This window comes from Hippopotamus amphibius, chromosome 1 (assembly GCF_030028045.1).
Source record: "Hippopotamus amphibius kiboko isolate mHipAmp2 chromosome 1, mHipAmp2.hap2, whole genome shotgun sequence".
Lineage (NCBI taxonomy): Eukaryota > Metazoa > Chordata > Mammalia > Artiodactyla > Hippopotamidae > Hippopotamus > Hippopotamus amphibius.
In genome coordinates, this window is record NC_080186.1 from 238,913,242 (window position 1) to 238,933,585 (window position 20,344).

Below are 20,344 nucleotides of genomic sequence, written 5' to 3' on the forward strand. Positions count from 1 at the left end.
GGCTATTGTAAATAGTGCTACAATGAACATTGGAGTGCATGTGTCTTTTCAAATTATGGTATTCTCAGGGTATATGCCCAGTAGCGGGATTGCTGGGTCACATGGTAGTTTTATTTTCAGTTTTTTAAGGAATCTCCATAATGTTCTCCATAGTGACTGTATCAATTTACATTCCCACCAAAAGTGCAAGAGCATTCCCTTTTCTCCACACCCTCTCCAGCATTTACTGTTTGTAGATTTTTTGATGATGGCCATTCTGACCAGTGTGAGGTGATGCCTCATTGTAGTTTTGATTTGCATTTCTTTAATAATTAGTGATGTTGAGCATCTGAATACCTTTTAATGTGCCTCTTAGCCATCCGTATGTCTTCTTTGGAGAAATGTCTATTTAGGTCTTCCTCCCATTTCTTGATTGGGTTGATTGTTTTTTTTGATATTGAGCTGCATGAGCTGTTTGTATATTTTGGAGATTAATCCCTTGTCAGTTGCTTCATTTGGAAATATTTTCTCCCATTCTAAGGGTTTTCTTTTCATCTTGTTTACGATTTTCTTTGCTGTGCAAATTAGGTCCCATTTGTTTATTTTTGTTTATATTTTCATTACTCTAGGAGGTGGGTCAAAAAAGATCTTGCTGTGATTTATGTCAGAATATTCTTCCTATATTTTCCACTAAGAGTTAAGTTGCAGGATACAAAATTAATGCACAGAAATCTCTTGCATTCCTATACAGTAACAATGAAAGATCAGAAAGAGAAATTAAGGCAACAATCCCATTTACCATTGAAACAAAAAGAATAAAATACCTAGGAATAAATCTACCTAAGGATGCAAAAGACCTGTACTCAGAAAAGTATAAAACACTGATGAAAGAAATCAAAGATGACACAAACTGATGGAGAGATATACCATATTCTTTGATTGGAAGAATCAATATTGTGAAAATGACTATACTACTCCAAGCAACCTACGGATTCAATGCAATCCCTATCAAATTACCAATGGCATTTTTCACAGAATTAGAAAAAAAAATTTACAATTTGTATGGAAACACAAAAGACTCTGAATAGCCAAGCAATCTAGAGAAAGAAAAATGGAGCTGGAGGAATCAGGCTCCCTGACTACAGACTATACTACAAAGCTACAGTAATCAAGACAGTATGGTACTGGCACAAAAACAGAAATATAGATCAATGAAACAAGATAGAAAGCCCGGAGGAAACCCATGTACCTATGGTCACCTAATCTATGACAAAGGAGGCAAGGATATACAATGGAGAAAATAGTCTCTTCAATAAGTGGTGCTGGGGAAACTGGACAGCTACATGTAAAAGAATGAAATTAGAACACTTCCTAACACCATACACAAAAATAAACTCAAAATGGGTTAAAGACCTGAATGTAAGACTGGACACTAGAGTGACTGCTGTTTTAATTGCATAATGGTGTAGAGTTTATAAAATGCTTTACATGTGTTTTAATTGAACTTCATAAAAATATCATAACGTGGAAGGTGCAGTACATTAGTTGCAAAAATAGCCTAAATTCTTCACCTGTTCAGGCATCCAGGCCCCTGGACCACAAGTAATTTGGTAATTTGGAAATGTATAACTTATTCTAGATCCTGGCATTGATCAGTGGTGCCACCTTGAGCTAGTTGCTTGACTGTCCTGAGGATCATGTTAGCCTTCCTTAATTATATTATTATGGGACTGGGTTGATTTTTCTCAATTTGTATAGTACAAGATGTTAGTGCTGGAGTCCTGGGAAATGTTTTCAGTGGTCCAGTAGGTTTGAGAAACACTGGATTAAAAGAAGTTAAATACAACTTTATAAAAGAACTTTTTATAGGCTTTAATATACAAATGAACTTTTCAGGTCTCCAAATTTGGTCAGATTCAGTGATTCCCAAATTTATTTAATCATGAAATGTTTTTAAAGGAGCATTTCTCAGAAATAATGTATTGTAGAATCTCATCTTGAGAAATGCAGAACCATAATCCAAAAGTCATTTGTTTCTATTTCTGAAGGCTCTGTAAGTCTAGACTGGTTTCTAACTTAGTGTATTGTAGGGAAGGGACAGACTCTTTTACAAAAAATGGAGAAAAATTTAATGTACATGTTATATGCTAGAATTTGTTTTATTATCATTAAAAAAGGATTTGCTAAAATTAACTCTGCATCTTTTAGAGAATCTTCTAGTGATTATAATAGCATCTCATCCAACAGCAGCTATCATTCCTCTAAAATACTAAGATATGGGATAATATTGTGATATTCATATAATGAGTATTTGGAAGTAAAGCACACTAAAGTAATTTCCATTATAAATTATAAAATGAATATAAAGTCCTACACATTTATTTTCCCCAGATATATTAATTGAAACAATTGAAATCATATGTAAGTAAAACAGATTTTTTTTTCTGAAAAGTTTACTGACGCACAGACAAAATGTTTAATGTTAGAACAGTCACAGACATTGAAAGATAACTAAAACGTTCACTTTGGGGAATAGTCTTTACATGATTAAGTAATTCCTGTGAATAGGAAAGATTTAAATTTGTTAAATTACTACCCTGGAGAAATTGCATGTAAAAGAAAGAAAAAAAATTAACTGAAAAGGCAAAGAACGATGGTCAATGAAAACGCGAGCCTATCAAGACAACTGGACGAATGCCACATCATTATTCCAAAAATAACATTAATATTGCCATCCAGCAAACAGCACTGCCTCTTTTAAAATACTAATGTCAGTTACAAGGTGATTAAAAAGCCAACATGTCCAAGTGGCTGATAGTTCCAGAAAGAAGTTAAAAAAGACTCACTTTTATTTTGGACTGGAGTCCATAGATTCTAAAAGGCACATAAATGATCTTTTGACTTGGCAATGTGACATCCAGTTTTCCAGCTTTAAAGTTTTACCCACTAAAACATGGGCAAGCTGTGGTCTGAATTTGAACTTCCTCTCCCTGTACTCTCCTTTCTCCATTTTAATTTCCTTTTCCCTTCAATTGCCAACAATAGTCCCAACCTCCCACTTCCCTAATGCCTGCTCTTCCAGCAGAGATTTAAACAATTAACTCTTTTCTCCCATTTGTTCTGAATTCTGAGCTTTACCTGCTTACAGCAGCCTATATTGTGTCTTTGCTTTTAACTTACGTCATGATGCCCAGTACACTTCATGTTACTTGAGAAGTTTTTCTTCTTTTCTTCTTTCCTTTCTTTCTTTCTTTTTCTTTTCTTTTCTTTTTTTTTTTTGATGTGTAAGGATTGCTATCCCCAAGCGTGTATCAAAGCATGATAACTTTCTTAGTCATCTAAAGAGCTCTCCTTCCATCTAACTCTCTGACCTCCCGCTACCATCCTCCATCTTCAAGTGGCACGTTTAGGAAGACAGAGATTTTTTTTTTCTTGAGGAAAATTCTCTCCACCTATGAAGCTCAGTTTCATCCCACATATATATTTTTGAATTTTTGTTTCCTTGTAGCTATCAGAACAAGAGTACTATGTCTGCTCTGCTACCTGGCCATATATGTCCTACCTCTATCCAAACTCTAGTAATCTTGAACCCATAGACATTTATACAAGTAAAATGTTTAGAAGATCATTGCATTAAAAGTTTACCTCACCCTTGGACTTTCCTGGTGGTCCAGTGGTTAAGACTCCAAGCTCCCAATGCAGGGAGCCTGGGTTCGAGCCCTGGTCAGGGAACTGGATCCCACATGCCACAACTAAGGGTTTGCATGCCACAGCTAAGACCCAGTGCAGCCAAATAAATAAATAAATAAATATTTAAAAAAAAAAGTTTACCTCACCCTGTTTTCTCCATTCACTTGTTCAAAAGGAATAATGCCAAACAAATAATCCTGAGTGCCTGATGTGTCACCTCCTAGTATCACCCACTGTGACTACTTTAAGGCAAATCATCATTAGCCGATGCTCTATGACATCTCCCAGAGCAGCCTCTCATCCTTGTCTCCCGTACTGTAGCCCCATTACTGCCAGAATTGTCTATCTACAGTATAAACATAACTTGTTGTTTCTTATTTTAAAATGCTTCATAGGTCCTTGCACCGTTTCCTGCCTCATCCTGCCCCAAACTGATATTATCTTAGCTGAGCTTTAGTTCAGTCACAATACGTTTTCCTATGCTCTCTGAAGATACCTGGCTCTGTCTGTGTGTCCTGTGTGCTCTGACTTCTCATGTTTTGTTCCTTTATTCTAGATTTCCCTTATCCTTCTCTGTCTGAAGAACTCCCAGTCATCATTCTAGTGTCAAATTTCACAAGCTCTGAAAAACCGTTCCTGACTTTTCCTTTTGCCCTCATTTATACCTTGCCTTTTTATTTATTTCTGTTTTCATTATACTCTATCAGTGGCTTTATATCTCTCTTCTGTACACTGTGCTTGAGAGCCTGTGTAGATGATAAATAGGTCATAAACGGCACTCCCTTCTCCCTGCCTGTCGAAACCAATTGACAAACACAAAAGTCAAGCAGGTGGAGGGCCAAATTTCACCCTTTTAGTTAATAACAGATATAAGATAATATGATTCAGACCTGTGGGTCAAGCAGGCTTTTTAATATTTTACCTCTTAATTAAGATGTACTCACACAACACAGGCAGCACTGAGCTGACATGGGGACAGAGTCTACCTGAAAAGCCCACCAGTTGGCCAGGAGCAAATGGGAACCCCATTCTCTGCAACGAGGAAGGTATGATGAGAGAAAGGGCCTCAGACACTCTGTCAATTCCTTCTCCAAAACTCATCAGTCAAGTAAATCACTCCCTCCTCTGGGAGGGCATTCTCCCTGTTTGTATTTCTATCTCTGTGTCCAGATATCCTCTTTTTTAAAAGGACACCAGTCACATTGGATTAAGGGCCTGCCCACTCTAGTCTGATCTCATCTTAAATAATTACATCTGCAGTGAGATATTTACAAATAAGGTCACTTTCTGAGGTACTAGGGGTTAGGACTTCAAAATATAAATGGGAGTGGGGTAGAATCAACCCATAATAAAAGAGCTACCCTTATGGATATCACCAATTATCAAATATTATCAAATATAGATACTAGGAACTAACATCACAAATTAAACTACTATGCAATGATTTATCACTTAGAATTTTAATTTGATACTGGTGAAAGGGCTCATTTAGACCTATTTAGGTATATGTTTTGTAATATATAACTCTAGTGCATATACTTAGAGATATAAGTAAAATAAACTGGTTAAGCTTTTTCCCATACATTTTTCACATGCAAGTTTGATTTTCAGAATCACTTCTCTACGAGTTATCAACTGTATGTGTTCATACAATAGTGTCCTCTGTTCCACCAAGAACATTAGTAATGAAGCATTCTTTTAAAAATATAGTCCAATGTTGTTTTCAGGACTCCCCTCCAAGCCACTCTCTGACATCCATTGTGCAGTTTCAATAGGTAGACGAGGATCATTTTAAGCCTGTCATGAATGCTTCCTGGATTACAGCAATTACAAAGCCCAATTTTGCAGATCTTCAATGTGGGGGGGAAAGTCCATCTTGGAATCATTGAAATACAACAAATATAAGCTTTATTAGAAACCCTGTATTAGTTTCCTATTGCTGTTATAACAAACTGTCAAAAACTTAGGGGCTTAAAGCAGCCCAAATTTATTACCTTACAGTTGTGTAAATCAGAAGTTCAACAGGGGCCTCATGGGGCTAAAATCAAAGTATCAGCAGGACGCATTCTTTTCTATGAGCTCTGAAGGAGAATCCATTTCCTTGCATTTTCCAGCTCCTAGAGGACACCCACATGTCTTGGCTTTGTTTTTGTCCCTTTCCTCCAGCTCCGAAGTTAGCAACATAGCATCTCTCTGATCCTACTTTCAACAACACATTTTTTCTCTGCCCACAGCCAGGACAGGTTCTCCACTTCTAATGATACAAGTGATTAGACTTAACCCACCTGCAGAGCTAAGATAACCTTCCCATCTAGTGACCCTTAATTTAATTATATCTGTGAAGTCCCTTTTGCCATGCAAGGAAACATGTGGACATCTTTAGGGGGACTGTTATTTTTCCTACCACAGACCCTATTCACACTCTACTGTCTGTTGACTTGTCTTTGTGTTTTTTTTAAGAACAAATATGTTTTTTATCTATATTCTCAGTGTCTGGCACCAAGTAATTGCACAGTAGGTTTGTTGAATATTGAAACAATAGAAAAAATGGTAGACTTCCTTATTCATGTCTATTGAAACAAGAAGTGACATCTGCAAAGGCATGAGTTATGAGTAAGCATGACATGTTTCATAAATGACAGGAAGCTTGGTGCAGAGATGGTTCAAGATGGCGGAGCAGAAGGACGTGCACTCACTCCCTCTTTCAGGAGCACCAGAATTACTACTAACTGCTGAACAATCATTGACAGAAAGACACAGGGACTCACCACAAAAGACACCCCACATCCAGAGACAAAGGAGAAGTCACAATGAGATGGTATGAGGGGCAAAATTGCGATAAAATCAAATCCCATAACCACTGGCTGGGCGACTCACAAACTGGAGACCAGTTATACCACAGAAGTCCACCCAGTAGAGTGAGGGTTCTGAGCCCCACATCAGACTTCCCAACCTGGGAGTCCAGCAATGGCAGGAGGAATTCCCAGAGAATCAGATTTTGAAAGCAAATGGGATTTGATTGCAGGACCTCCACAGGACTGGGGGAAACAGAAACATCACTCTTGGAAGGCACACAAAAAATAGTGTGCTTACCAGGACCCAGGGGGAAGGAGCAGTGACCCCAGAGGAGACTGAACCAGACCTACCAGCTGGTGTTGGAGGGTTGCCTGTAGAGGTGGGGGGCATCTGTGGCTCACTGAGGACACAGGGGCACTGGTGGCAGGGGTTCTGAGAAGTGCTCATTGGCATGAGCCCTCCCAGAGTCCACCATTAGCCCCACGAAAGAGCCTGTAAGCTCAAGTGCTGGGTCGCCTCAGGCCAAACAACCAACAAGGTGGGAACACAGTCCCACCCATTGGCAGACAAGCAGATTAAAGTTTTACTGAACTCCACCCACCCCGCCCAACCCACCATCAGTCCCTCCCATCAGGAAGCACCCATTAGCCTCCTAGATAGCTTCTTCCACAAAAAGGCAGACAACAGTATCAAGCAGTATCAGCAATATTTCATCTTGTGGAAATGAAAACCACGGGCACAGAAAGACAGAAAAAGTGAAAAAGCAGAGGACTTTGTACCAGATGAAGGGACAAGATAAAACCTCAGGAAAACAACAAAATGAAGGGGAGATAGGCAACCTTCCAGAAAAAGAATTCAGAATAATGATAGTGAAGAGGATCCAGGACTTTGAAAAAAGACTGGATGCAAAGATCAAAAAGATGCAAGAAAAGCTTAACAAAGACCTAGAAGAATTAAAGAAAAAACAAACAGAGATAAGCAACACAATAACCAAAATGAAAAACACACTAGAAGGAACAAATAGCAGATTAACTGAGGTAGAAGAACGAATAAGTGACCTGGAAGACAGAATGGTGATAATCACTGATGAGGAAAAGAATAAAGAAAAAAGAATGAAAAGAACTGAAGACAGCCTAAGAGGCCTCTGGGTCAATGTTAAATGCACCAACATTCTCATTCTAGGGGTCCCAGAAGGAGAAGAGAGAGAGAAAGAACCCAAGAAAATATTGGAAGAGATTATAGTTGAAAACTTCCCTAACATGGGAAAGCAAATAGGCACCCAAGTCCAGGAAATGCAGAGAGTCCCAGGCAGGATAAACCCAAGGAGAAACATGCCAAGACACAGAGTAATCAAACTGACAAAAATTAAAGACAGAGAAAAGTTATTAAAAGCAACAAGGGGAAAATGACAAATAACATACAAGGGAACTCCCATTAGGTTAACAGCTGATTTCTCAGCAGAAACTCTGCAAGCCAGGAGGAAGTGGCATGATATATTTCAAGTGATGAAAGGGAAGAACCTACAACCAAGAATACTTTACCCAGCAAGGATCTCATTCAGATTCGATGGAGAAATCAAACGCTTTACAGACAAGCAACAGCTAAGAGAATTCAGCACCACCAAACCAGCCCCACAACAAACGCTAAAGGAACTTCTCTAAGCGGGAAACATAAGAGAAGAAAAGGACCTACAGAAACAACAACAAAACAATTAAGAAAATGGTACTAGGAACATACATATCGATAATTACCTTGAATGTAAATGGACTAAATGCTCCAACCAAAAGACACAGACTGGCTGAATGGATACAAAAAAAAGACCCATATATATGCTGTCTACAAGAGACCCACTTCAGACCTAGGGACACATGCAGACTGAAAGTGAGGGGATGGAAAAAGATATTCCATGCAAATGGAAATCAAAAGAAAGCTGGAGCAGCCATACTCATATCACATAAAATAGACTTTAAAATAAAAAATGTTACAAGAGACAAGAAAGGACACTACATAATGATCAAGGGATCCATCCAAGAAGAGGAAATAACAATTATAAATATATATGCACCCAATGTAGGAGCACCTCAATACATAAGGCAAATGCTAACAACTATGAAAGAGGAAATCAACAGTAATACTATAATACTGGGGGACTTTGACACCCCGTTTACATCAATGGACAGATCATCAAGGCCGAAAATTAATAAGGAAACACAAGCTTTAAATGACACAATAAACCAGTTAGATTTAATAGATATCTATAGGACATTACATCCAAAAACAGCAGATTACATGTTCTTCTCAAGTGCACATGGAACATTCTCCATGATAGATCACATTTTGGGTCACATATCAAACCTTGGTAAATTTAAGAAAACTGAAGTCATATCAAGCATCATTTCCAACCACAGTGCTATGAGATTAGAAATCAATTACAGGAAAAAAACTGTAAAAAACACAAACACATGGAGGCTAAACAATACGCTGCTAAATAACCAAGAGATCACTGCAGAAATCAAAGAGGAAATCAAAAAATACCTAGAGACAAATGACAATGAAAACACAATGATCCAAAACCTATGGGATGCAGCAAAAGCAGTTCTAAGCAGGAAGTTTATAGCGATACAATCCTACCTCAGGAAACAAGAAAAATCCCAAATAAATAATCTAACTTAACACCTAAAGAAACTAGAGAAAGAAAAGCAAACAAAACCCAAAGTTAGTAGATGGGGAAAAATCATAAAGATCAGAGCAGAGATAAATGAAATAGAAACAAAGAAAACAATAACAAAAATCAATAGAACTAAAAGCTGGTTCTTTGAGAAGATAAATAAAATTGATAAACCACTATTAAGTCTCATCAAGAAAAAGAGGGATAAAAACAGATGATTGAACTTGGTGTACTCCCCCCCCAAAAAATAATAAATAAATAAATAAATAAATAAGTGAAAAAGAGGGAGAGGACTCAAATCAATAAAATTAGAAAGGAAACAGGAGAAGTTCCAAAGGACACCACAGAAATAAAAAGCACCATAAGAGACTACTACAAGCAACTACATGCCAATAAAATGGGCAACCTGGATGAAACAGACAGACTCTTAGAAAGATATAACTTTCCAAGACTGAATCAGGAAGACATAGAACATATGAACAGGCTAATCACAAGTCATGAAATTGAAACTGGAATTCAAAATCTCCCAACAAACAAAAGTCCAGGACCAGATGGATTTACAGGTGAATTTTATCAAACATTTAGAGAAGCACTAACACCCATCCTTCTCAAACTCTTCCAAAACATTGCAGAGAAAAAAACACTCCCAAACTCATTCTATGATGCCGCCATCACCCTGATGCCAAAACCAGACAAAGATACCACAAAAAAAGAAAATTACAGACGAATGTCACTGATGAATTTAGATGCAAAAATCCTCAACAAAATTCTAGCCAACAGAATCCAGCAACACATTAAAAGGATCATACACCATGATCAAGTGGGGTTTATCCCTGCCATGCAAAGATTCTTCAATGTACACAAATCAATCAATGTGATACACCATATCAACAAATTGAAGGATAAAAACCACATGATCATCTCAATAGATGCAGAAAAAGCTTTTGACAAAATTCAACACCCATTTATGACAAAAACTCTCCAGAAGGTGGGCATAGAGGGAACCTACCTTAACATTATAAAGCCCATATATGACAAACCTACAGCGAACACCATTCTCAATGGTGAAAAACTGAAAGCATTCCCCCTAAGATCAGGAACAAGACAAGGATATCCACTCTCACCACTACTATTCAACATAGTTTTGGAAATCCTTGCCACAGCACTCAGAGAAGAAAAAGAAATAAAAGGAATCCAAGTTGGAAAAGAAGTAAAACTGTCACTGTTCACAGATGACATGATATTATACATAGAAATTCCTAAAGATGCCACCAGAAAACTACTTGAGCTAATCAATGAATTTGGTAAAGTGGCAGGATGCAAAATTAACACACAGAAATCTCTTGCATTTCTATACACTAACAATGAAAGTTCAGAAAGAGAAATTAAGGAAACAATCCCATTCACCACTGCAACAAAAAGAATAAAATACCTAGGAATAAACCTACCTAAGGAGGTAAAAGACCTGTACTCAGAAAACTATAAGACACTAATGAAAGAAATCAAAGATGACACAAACAGTTGGAGGGACATACCATGTTCTTGGATTGGAAGAATCAACATTGTGAAAATGATGATACTACCCAAAGCAACCTACAGATTCAATGCAACCCATATCAAATTACCAATGGCATTTTTCTCAGAACTAGAACAAGAAATTTTACAATTTTCATGGAAACACAAAAGACCCCAAATAGCCGAAGCAATCTTGAGAAGGAAAGACGGAGCTGGAGGAATCAGGCTTCCTGACTTCAGGCTATACTACAAGGCCACAGTGATCAAGACCGTATGGTACTGGCACAAAAACAGAAATAGAGATCAATGGAACAGGATAGAAAGCCCAGAGATAAACTATGATCAACTAATCTATGACAAAGGAGGCAAGGATATACAATGGAGAAAAGGCAGCCTCTTCAATAAGTGGTGCTGGGAAAATTGCTCAACTACATGTAAAAGAATGAAATTGGAACACTCCCTAACACCATACACAAAAATAAACTCAAAATGGATTAAAGACCTAGATATAAGGCCAGACACTATAAAACTCATAGAAGAAAACATAGGAAGAACATTCTTTGACATAAATCACAGCAAGATATTTTTTGACACACCTCCTAGAGTAATGGAAATAAAAACAAAAATAAATAAGTGGGACCTAATGAAACTTTAAAGCTTCTGCACAACAAAGGAAACTACAAGCAAGACGAAAAGACAACCCTCAGAATGGGAGAAAGTATTTGCAAACGAATCAACAGACAAAGGATTAATCTCCAAAATATGTAAACAGTTCAACCAGCTCAATATCAAAAGAAAAAACCCAATATCAAAAAATGGGCAGAAGACCTAAATAGGCATTTCTCCAAAGAAGACATGCAGATGGCTAACAAACACATGAAAAGCTGCTCAACATCACTAATCATTAGAGAAATGCAAATCAAAACGACAATGAGATATCACCTCACACTGGTTAGAATGGGCATCATCAGAAAATCTACAAACAGTAAATGCTGGAGAGGATGTGGAGAAAAGGGAACACTCTTGCCCTGCTGGTGGGAATGTAAACTGATACAGCCACTATGGAGAACAGTATGGAGGTTCCTTGCATAACTAAAAATGGAACTACCATATGACCCAGCAATCCCACTGCTGGGTATATACCCAGAGAACACCATCATTCAAAAAGACACATGCACTCCAATGTTCACTGCAGCACTATTTACAATAGCCAGGACATGGAAGCAACCTAAACGTCCAGCAACAGGTGAATGGATAAAGAAGATGTGGTACATACATACAATGGAATATTACTTAGCTGTAAAAAGGAATGAAATTGAGACATTTGTAGAGACATGGATGGACCTGGAGACTGTCATACAGAGTGAAATGAGTCAGAAAGAGAAAAACAAATATCGTATATTAACACATATATGCGGACTATAGAAAAATGGTACAGATCAACCAGTTTGCAAGGCAGAAACAGAGACCCAGATGTAGAGAACAAACATATGGACACCAAGTGGGGAAAGGGGGCGGGGGGTGGGGGTGGGTTGGGATGGGATGAATTGGGAGATTGGGATTGCCATATATACATTACTAATAAGAAAAAATATCAAATCGGACACTTTAAATACATGCAGTTTATTGTATGTCAATTGTATCTCAATAAAAGTTCTTAAGAAAAAAAAGAAGCTTGGTGCAGTTAGGGTTTAGGTTGTATATTAGAGAGTCTTGGCATATGAGTCTAGATATACAGGTCCTGAAATCTATACATGTTGCTTAGGAGTGTGTTCTGTATCCAAAAGATATTCGTTGAAGAATTATAAGCAGGAAAGAGAGAGGACTGAATTTGATTTAAAAGATTAGTTTGCTGATGGCACAAAAAAGTTATTTGAGAAACAGAGACTAGAGTTAGAAAGTTTATATTTCATGGCTATAATCGTAGGGGGGACTTCAAAGACAGAGGCTATTTAAAATGTATGTTTTTCTAATTTGAAGAGCTAGACTTTGTTTCCATTGCCAATACTCTAAAACTTTCCAGGTCTTTCTACAATATTTAAAATCACTTCCAGAACTCTAGTCTTCTCATTAGTTAAGATTTAATAATATATAACTCCCTAGGATGCATGTCTAATGATTAGTATACAAATGCTCAGATTTTCCAAACAAGTTTAATCAATTAATTTTTATGAGGCTGCTTTCTTTTACTTTCTGAAAGCCAAGTCAATGGGCCTTCATCACCTGAAGTCAAAGTCATGTAAGATAAGAGGCAGAAGGAATGAGATAGAAGGACTTGCCCTGCAGTTGCTGCCTTTGAAGATGAAGGAGGCCAGAAGCCAAGGAAGATGGGTGGACTCTAGAAGCTGGGAATGGCCCTCAGCTGACAGTCAGCAAGAAAACAGGGACCTAGGGCCACCACAATGCTACACAGCTTTAATTTTTGCCATGTGAGATCTGAAGCAGAGAAACCATCTAACTTGTAGCACTATAAAATAATAAGTGGGTGCTTTTAAGCCACTAATTTATGGTGATTTATTAAGGCAGAAATAGGAAACTAATACAAGTACTATAAGTGTTGATAAGATAATTAAATAACCCTAAACATTCACTATTTAACTATACTTACCATTAATAAAAGATTATCCATCTCTTATTAATCTGCCTCTTCCTAACTCTTCACCAAACCAACCACTAGACTCTTCAGTGACAGATTTGTAAATATCTGTCCTACTGTCACCAGACTAAATTTTAATGAACTTTGGGTATACCCAGACTAGCGTCCCATGGCTTCAATTTTACTCTCCCCATCCTAATCCAAACCCTGTATTCAGAAAAAAAGGTTGCATAGCACTTCAAAATACTGGACTTGTTCCTGGTTTTTCCAATAGAGCTGCTTCTCATGTTGTGCCCTACCTACTCCTGCTTCTTGTCACACAGAGAAACAAGTCCAAATACAGTTGAGAGGCTGGGGTCCTTCAACCTGCTGCAGACTGATTTTATTGACTCTTCGTAGGCAGTGGCTGTTCCCATGTTAGTTGCACTATGGATATTCTCTCCGTGTCTGGAGGCTTTCCCTACAAGAAGGCAAGTGCTGTCACTGACTAGAAGAACAAAAGGAGGCTGATCTGTAGCATCCAAGAATGAGTGAAGACCAAAAAGAAGCCTGCGAGAACTGGGAAGATGCAGAGCAAATAACTTCAAGACCACTAGTGTGGTCTGGGAGATCGGGAGTAACACTGACTGTAGGACCCGTAAGTCTTCACCTTGCCTACAGCTGGAGTTTCCTGCCACCTAGGAGGACCCCTCCCGCAGCGCCTCTTACGGTGTGATGATCATCGAATGATCTGTCTCTCCACTACGGGAGCAATGATGGGGAAAATCAAAATCAGTCCCTCCCTAATCAAGGGAAATTTAGATCGAGTATTCCAAAAGCTAAAACCCCAACCAATAATTGACTCCCTCTGTCCAAAGGTCCCTTTTTGCTTCTGAACGCATGCTGTAATTCAGATGTGTATCTGAATATCCTTGGAGATGTATATATCACCTTGTTTACTTTGACTCCTCTTGGTTTCCAATGTATATCTAATCTCCTTTCAAATGTATATTTTACCTCTGTTTATTATTATTCTCTCGTAAACTTGAATTGTTCTTCAGATGTATATTGTAAGTTTGTTTACATTTGAGTACAAAGGACTCCTTCCCCTGTGGCTATCAAAGTAATTTCTGGATCAGAGCGGGTTGAAAGGGGATTGAGAGAATTTGGAGCTTCGGTCCTGATGTGCAAAGAACTGAGGTGAAGCCTCTCCAGGCTTGTAGAGGCTCACCTCAGCTATTCTTGTGTATATATATTGAAGAAATAATACAAATTATGTCTCACAATTCTCATTAATAAACCTGTGTCACTTGTACATTTTACTGTATTTATTATTCTTTAGCTTTATTCTTCAACCCTTTTTTTAAAACTAAAGTTTTTAATTTTCTTACAAAGGCTATAAAAGACCTAGGATTTGAGAAAAATAAGGGACAATTGTTTTGAAAGACCAAGGTGTCCCAGCTTCACAAACTGCTCCACAGTGGAGGCTTCCAAACTAAAGCAAATGGGAAATGTTATAAACTCTCTCCTCTCCTGCACCTGTCAGAGCGCAGATTAGTATTTTGTAGAAGCTTAGGTGACCCTCAGTAAAGAAGACTGGTTCTCTGTCAAACATAGTACTAGACCAAGGAGGCTATTTTCTTCAAGGGTCAGGACTATGGTGACAAGAAAGAGGTAAATAAGGCTCTTCCTTCAGACACAAAACTGAAGGGACACCAAAAAACTCCATAATCAATATAAATAATATTTTGATACAATATTTTAAAATCAAAATTAATGCAAAAAAAATCAATGATGAATAAATTATCAAAATTTGAAATAAAAACATCATGGATATTGTCTTACCCTAGTAGCACAGCAGGAGATACCTTATAGGAAATACAGAATCTTTGATTCCCTATTGATCACTTATGTGACATAGGTACTATTCTAGGCACAAAGAAAACAGCAGTGAACAAAACACTGCAGCTTCTCATGAAGCCCTCGAAGAGTCTTACATTATGGTGGGGGAAACAGACAATAATTTAATAAATAAAATGCATTGGATATTAGTGATAAGCTTTTTCTTAATTTTTTCATCTTTATTGGAGTATAATTGCTTTACAGTATTGTGTTACTTTCTGCTGCACAACAAAGTGAATCAGCTATATGTATACATATATCCCCATATTCCTTCCCTCTTAAGCCTCCCTTCCAACCTCCCTATCCCACCCCTTTAGGTCTTCACAAAGCATCGAGCTGATCTCCCTGTGCTCTGTAGTAGCTTCCCACGGGCCATCTATTTTACATTTGGTAATGTGTAGGTGCCAATGCTCCTCTCTCACTATGTCCTGTCTTCCCCTTCCCTCCCCCCACCCCCCAGAAAAACAAATCAGGAAAAAGGAATAAGAAGAATGATGTAAATTTTGAAAATGTAGCCCAGAAAAGCTTCTCTGAGAGCTGGCACTGCAGTGAAGGCCTGAGAGCGGAGGGAGAAGCCACGCAGAGCCAACGTTTTCAGGCCAGAGGAACAGCAGAGACCATGGCCTGAGGGGGGCATGCAGACCCTGCTCCAGGAACAGCAAGGAGGCCAGAGTCGCTGGAGTGAGCGCGAAGCCGAGGGGGAAGAGTAGTAGTTGAGGTGCGACTCAACAGGGTGGGGGGATAGATCACGCAGGGCCTTAAGGATGTGGACGTAGGACACGTCTTTTACTGTGAGTGAGATGAGAAGCCCTAGAGGAGGTGATCAGGGAAGTGACACGACCTGACTTACTTCCCAAGATGTACCATGCAAATAGAAGCAGTACTTATCACAATTTTATCTGTCTCTGGGTGTTTCTTTCTCTTGGTTGAAGATGAAAGAAAAATGAGTTGAGTCTTTTAGTAGGTTTAGGGTAATATAGGGGTAAGATTTCACAAACCCATCTCCGTGTCATCAAGAATTGACTCAATATACCTTACCTTTGAATAGATAGGTAGATGTGGCTGATGTAGGTGTAGGCGCAGTTGTACTTGCAGATGTAGAGGGGGATGTGGATGTGAACATGGATATATTTAATAGCAATATATTTGCAATACATAAGTTCTTTACAAAGATGTCCTTTTATCTATTTTTTGAACATTTGGAAGGATATTAGAATCTTCCTCAATCAAGCATGAGCATATATTTGGTGAACAGAACTTAAAAAAGAAGACATCCTTTTGCTCGTTTGTGCGTTTCTATTATTGAGAGCTGGCATGGAATTTTATAATATTCTTTGCTTCAAATATAAATTTCTTTTCTACCCACTACTTAAATTTCTTTTATGTTTTCATATTCAGCTTGCTTTTGAAATTTGTGGAGCCAAAGCCTTCTGCATGTTGAAAGGATGTCTTGTTTACAAATATCGCTACGTCAAATACTCATCAAGATCGGTAGCACGGAGCTGCTGATAACGCACAAATAGGGAGTCAGGCCTCTTGATGCCAAATGCTACCCTCTGTCGTGCAAAGACAAAGGCAATTTTTACTGAAATTAACAAAAGCTTTCTCCCAACACTGACTTCTATCAAAAGCCATATAAGGGCAGAATCTGACATTAATTTCTACTTCATTTGCTTGGAAGAGTGTAAAACAGTGAAACAAAATGAGGTGCCATTTGCCAAGCTGGTATTCAGCCAGCAAGCTTTAGCTTGGCCACACTGGGTGCTTACAGCTGGCATCCAGCCTCGCTGTTCACTGCCCCATCTGAGGGAGCGTTGCCTGTGCCTTCCTGAGAAATAAATGTTTTGACTGGCTTTCATTTTGTTTGTTTTTAAAAATCTTGGTCAGAATCTCAGGAAAGATATGGGAGATCTCCAAAAAAGACACAGGCACTGCAGAACTTGAACTGTCATTAATAAGTATTTTCCTCTCTTCTTTCCTCTTCTGAAATGAGGGTGATAAAGCTGGCATAGATCACAAAAAGGTCATTAGTATTGTCAATAAAATTATAACAATTAAAAGTTAATAAAGATTTACAGAAAGAGAAAACAAATATTGTATATTAACACATATACGTGGAGTCTAGAAAACTGATACAGATGAACTGGATTGCAAGGCAGAAATATAGAGACACAGAGGTAGAGAACAAACGTATGGACACCAAGCAGGGAAAGTGGAGGAGGGGATGAGTTGGGAGATTGGGATTGACATATATACACTAATATGCATAAAATAGATAACTAATGAGAACCTGCTGTACAGCACAGGGAACTCCACTGTGCTATATAGTACAAACTAACACAACAAAAACAGCTATACCCAATTAAAAGAAAAAGAAAAAATTAATAAAGACTTAAACATGGCTTACTACAACCTGAGTGATATGTAAAGCAGTCAAGTGTCTCCTGGGATTAATCACAACCAGTCCTTGAAAACATTAAGCAATAAGTACTGTGATGGTAGCTCTCACAAAAGCCCCTAGAAAACATTTTCTGTAGTTTGTTAAATATATTTCTTCCCCTATTTCTAGAGCATAGTTTAAGAAGGACAACTGTTCTGAGTTCTATTTCTGCCATTCCTTCAATTCAGTATCTATCTCAACTTAAACACCCCATCCTAAGACACAACTTTAACAACACTCTGCATCTTATCTCTCTTTACAAAACCATATTCATTTTACCATTTACAAATGGGTAGTGTCATTCAGTACTTTTCAACCACATGTGCTTTTAGGCTTTATCTATGTGAAGCAATGGAAATAAAGCAAACAAAGATGTATGATTCAACCAATCAGCTTACTCTTCAATATGGTGTCCTGGCACAAATCTCAGTTTCCAGCAACTTCTGAGTCATAAAATAGGGCTTTCCACTGCTTTCCTTGTTGACCTATTCTGATTACATCCAGATAGATTTTTTTTTAATCTCTGAAAGTGATGTCCTTGGTAGTGAGACGTGAGGATACTATAATAGCATTTTCTTGTTAATAGTTACATCTGCCCAAAAGAGCTTCTCCTCTATGATACCTTTCCACAGAATGAGAGAAAAATTCCAATAGAAAGATCCCTTTTGACATTTTGACTGTCCAAATGACCATGTATAAATTTAGGTACTAATAGTTTCTTTTAGAGGCGTACAAATTTCGTGAATGGAAATACCGCATTGTCACACTGTGGCCCACGGCAGCCCCTGTCAAAGGCTGCAGAACTCTCTTCCAGGTTAAGCAGCGATCATGTAGAATTTGTCTCCAATTGTGGTTGCTATTGTCAACAGTAGAAGTCAGAGGATCCCTTTTACAGATATTAGATGCCAAGACTTAGGAAATGAGGTACAGGTATATATAAATCAGAGTCTCAGCTTCTCAGAAACAGGTACTCTGGCAGGTAGGGAGTGAGGGGGTCCTATGGACTGAACTGTGCCCTCCAAAATTCATAAGTTGAAGCCTTCACCCCCAATGTGACCCTACTTGGAGATAAGGTTTGTAAGGAGGTGATTAAGGTTAAACGAGGTCATATGAGTAGGACCTAATCTGATATGACCGGTGTCCTTATTAGAAGAGGAAGAGACACCAGGGATGCAGGCACACAGAGGAAAGGCCACTTGAGGACACAGCAAGGAAGAGGTCATCTGCAAGCCAAGGACAGAGGGTTCAGGAGAAACCAAACCTGCGGACAACTTGAACTTGATCTTGCACTTCCAGTGCCCAGAAGCGTGGTAAAATACATATCTGTTGTTTAAGCCACCCAGTCTGTAGTATTTTGTTGTGACAACCCTAGCAGACTAATACAGAGGTCTCAGTTCTTCTTACTTTTTGTTTTGTTTTGTTTTGTTTTTTACTATTTATTTATTTTTATTGGCTGCGTTGAGTCTTCATTGCTGAACAGAGGCTTTCTCTAGTTGTGGAGAGCGGGGGCTACTCTTTATTGCGCTGGCTTCTCTTTCTGCAGAGCACAGGCTCTAGGCATGTGGGCTTCAGTAGTTGCAGCAGGTGGGCTCATTAGTTGTGGTTCGTGGGCTCTAGAGTGCATTCTCAGTAGTTGTGACACATGGGCTTCGTTGCTCTGCGGCATGTGGGATCTTCCCGGACCAGGGCTCAAACCCGTGTCCCCTGCATTGGCAGGCGGATTTGTAACCACCGCACCACCAGGGAAGCCCTACTTTATGTTTTTTAATCAAACAGGTATATCATTTGGCTCTTAATGATTCAGAGAGTAAAAAATGCTATAAATATATGACCTGTTACAAAACTTTTATATTCATATGTAATATAACAGTATAAGTTATACAAACCACCTGCAAATGTGGTGGCACTATTGTTCTTTTCTCTCTTGCTGCCTTTATGACTATTCCTCCGTACACAATGCCAGTGCCTTTTGTTAGTTCATGTAAATCAAGGAAAGATGCTCCACAGACTTGGTTTTCGTTTTGCAATCAGTTTGGGCCTGATGTTACTTTTCTCAGGGTTGAAGGTCAGCCTGTGTTTAGGGACTCCGTCTGAGGTTAGACTATCTCAAAGGCTTCTTCTTGCCCTCTTCACTGTTCAGAACCTGAGTTCTTCCCTTTAGACTCACCTTCCATCTCTCACTCCCCCCACTTCAGCAGCTGCCTTTACACAGAGCGGAGAAAGCAAGCCCTGGAGGCTGAATGGAAAAGAGGCTGAAACTTAGCAACCAAGGGAGGCTGAAGGGGAGAAACTCCAGGAGAAGCAGTGCTTTTTGCCACACAAGGGTGGCCATGTGCTCGTTGGTGGAGAAAGTAAGGCTGAGCCTCATGCCCTGATGTGGTTCCGGAGCCAGGTGTACAGCATGAAGAAACCTCTCATCCACCTGCACCCAGTTGGAATCTCGGTATCAGTTGGACTATGTCCCTTGAACATGAAGCGAAGGAAGGACTAACTCTTCTTCAGGATTCCGCGTGTGTGCTGGACCAGCTAGCAGTGCGGACCTTCTGTACCTGGCTGTGGTGGCCCCTACCTTCTTTGGTAACTTATGCAGTGCCTTGATGCTCTACAGCAAACTTCCATAGTCTCAGATATTTGCCACCTGGATTTAATCTGTCCTCAGTCTGTATTCCGGGAGTGCCTCTTCACAGCTGTAAGCAGTTCAGTTTCTGTCCCCAAAACTTCAAGGAGTCACTTTTCCAAGCGACTCTTATTTCAGCCTTAGTCCATAGCTAACTCCATT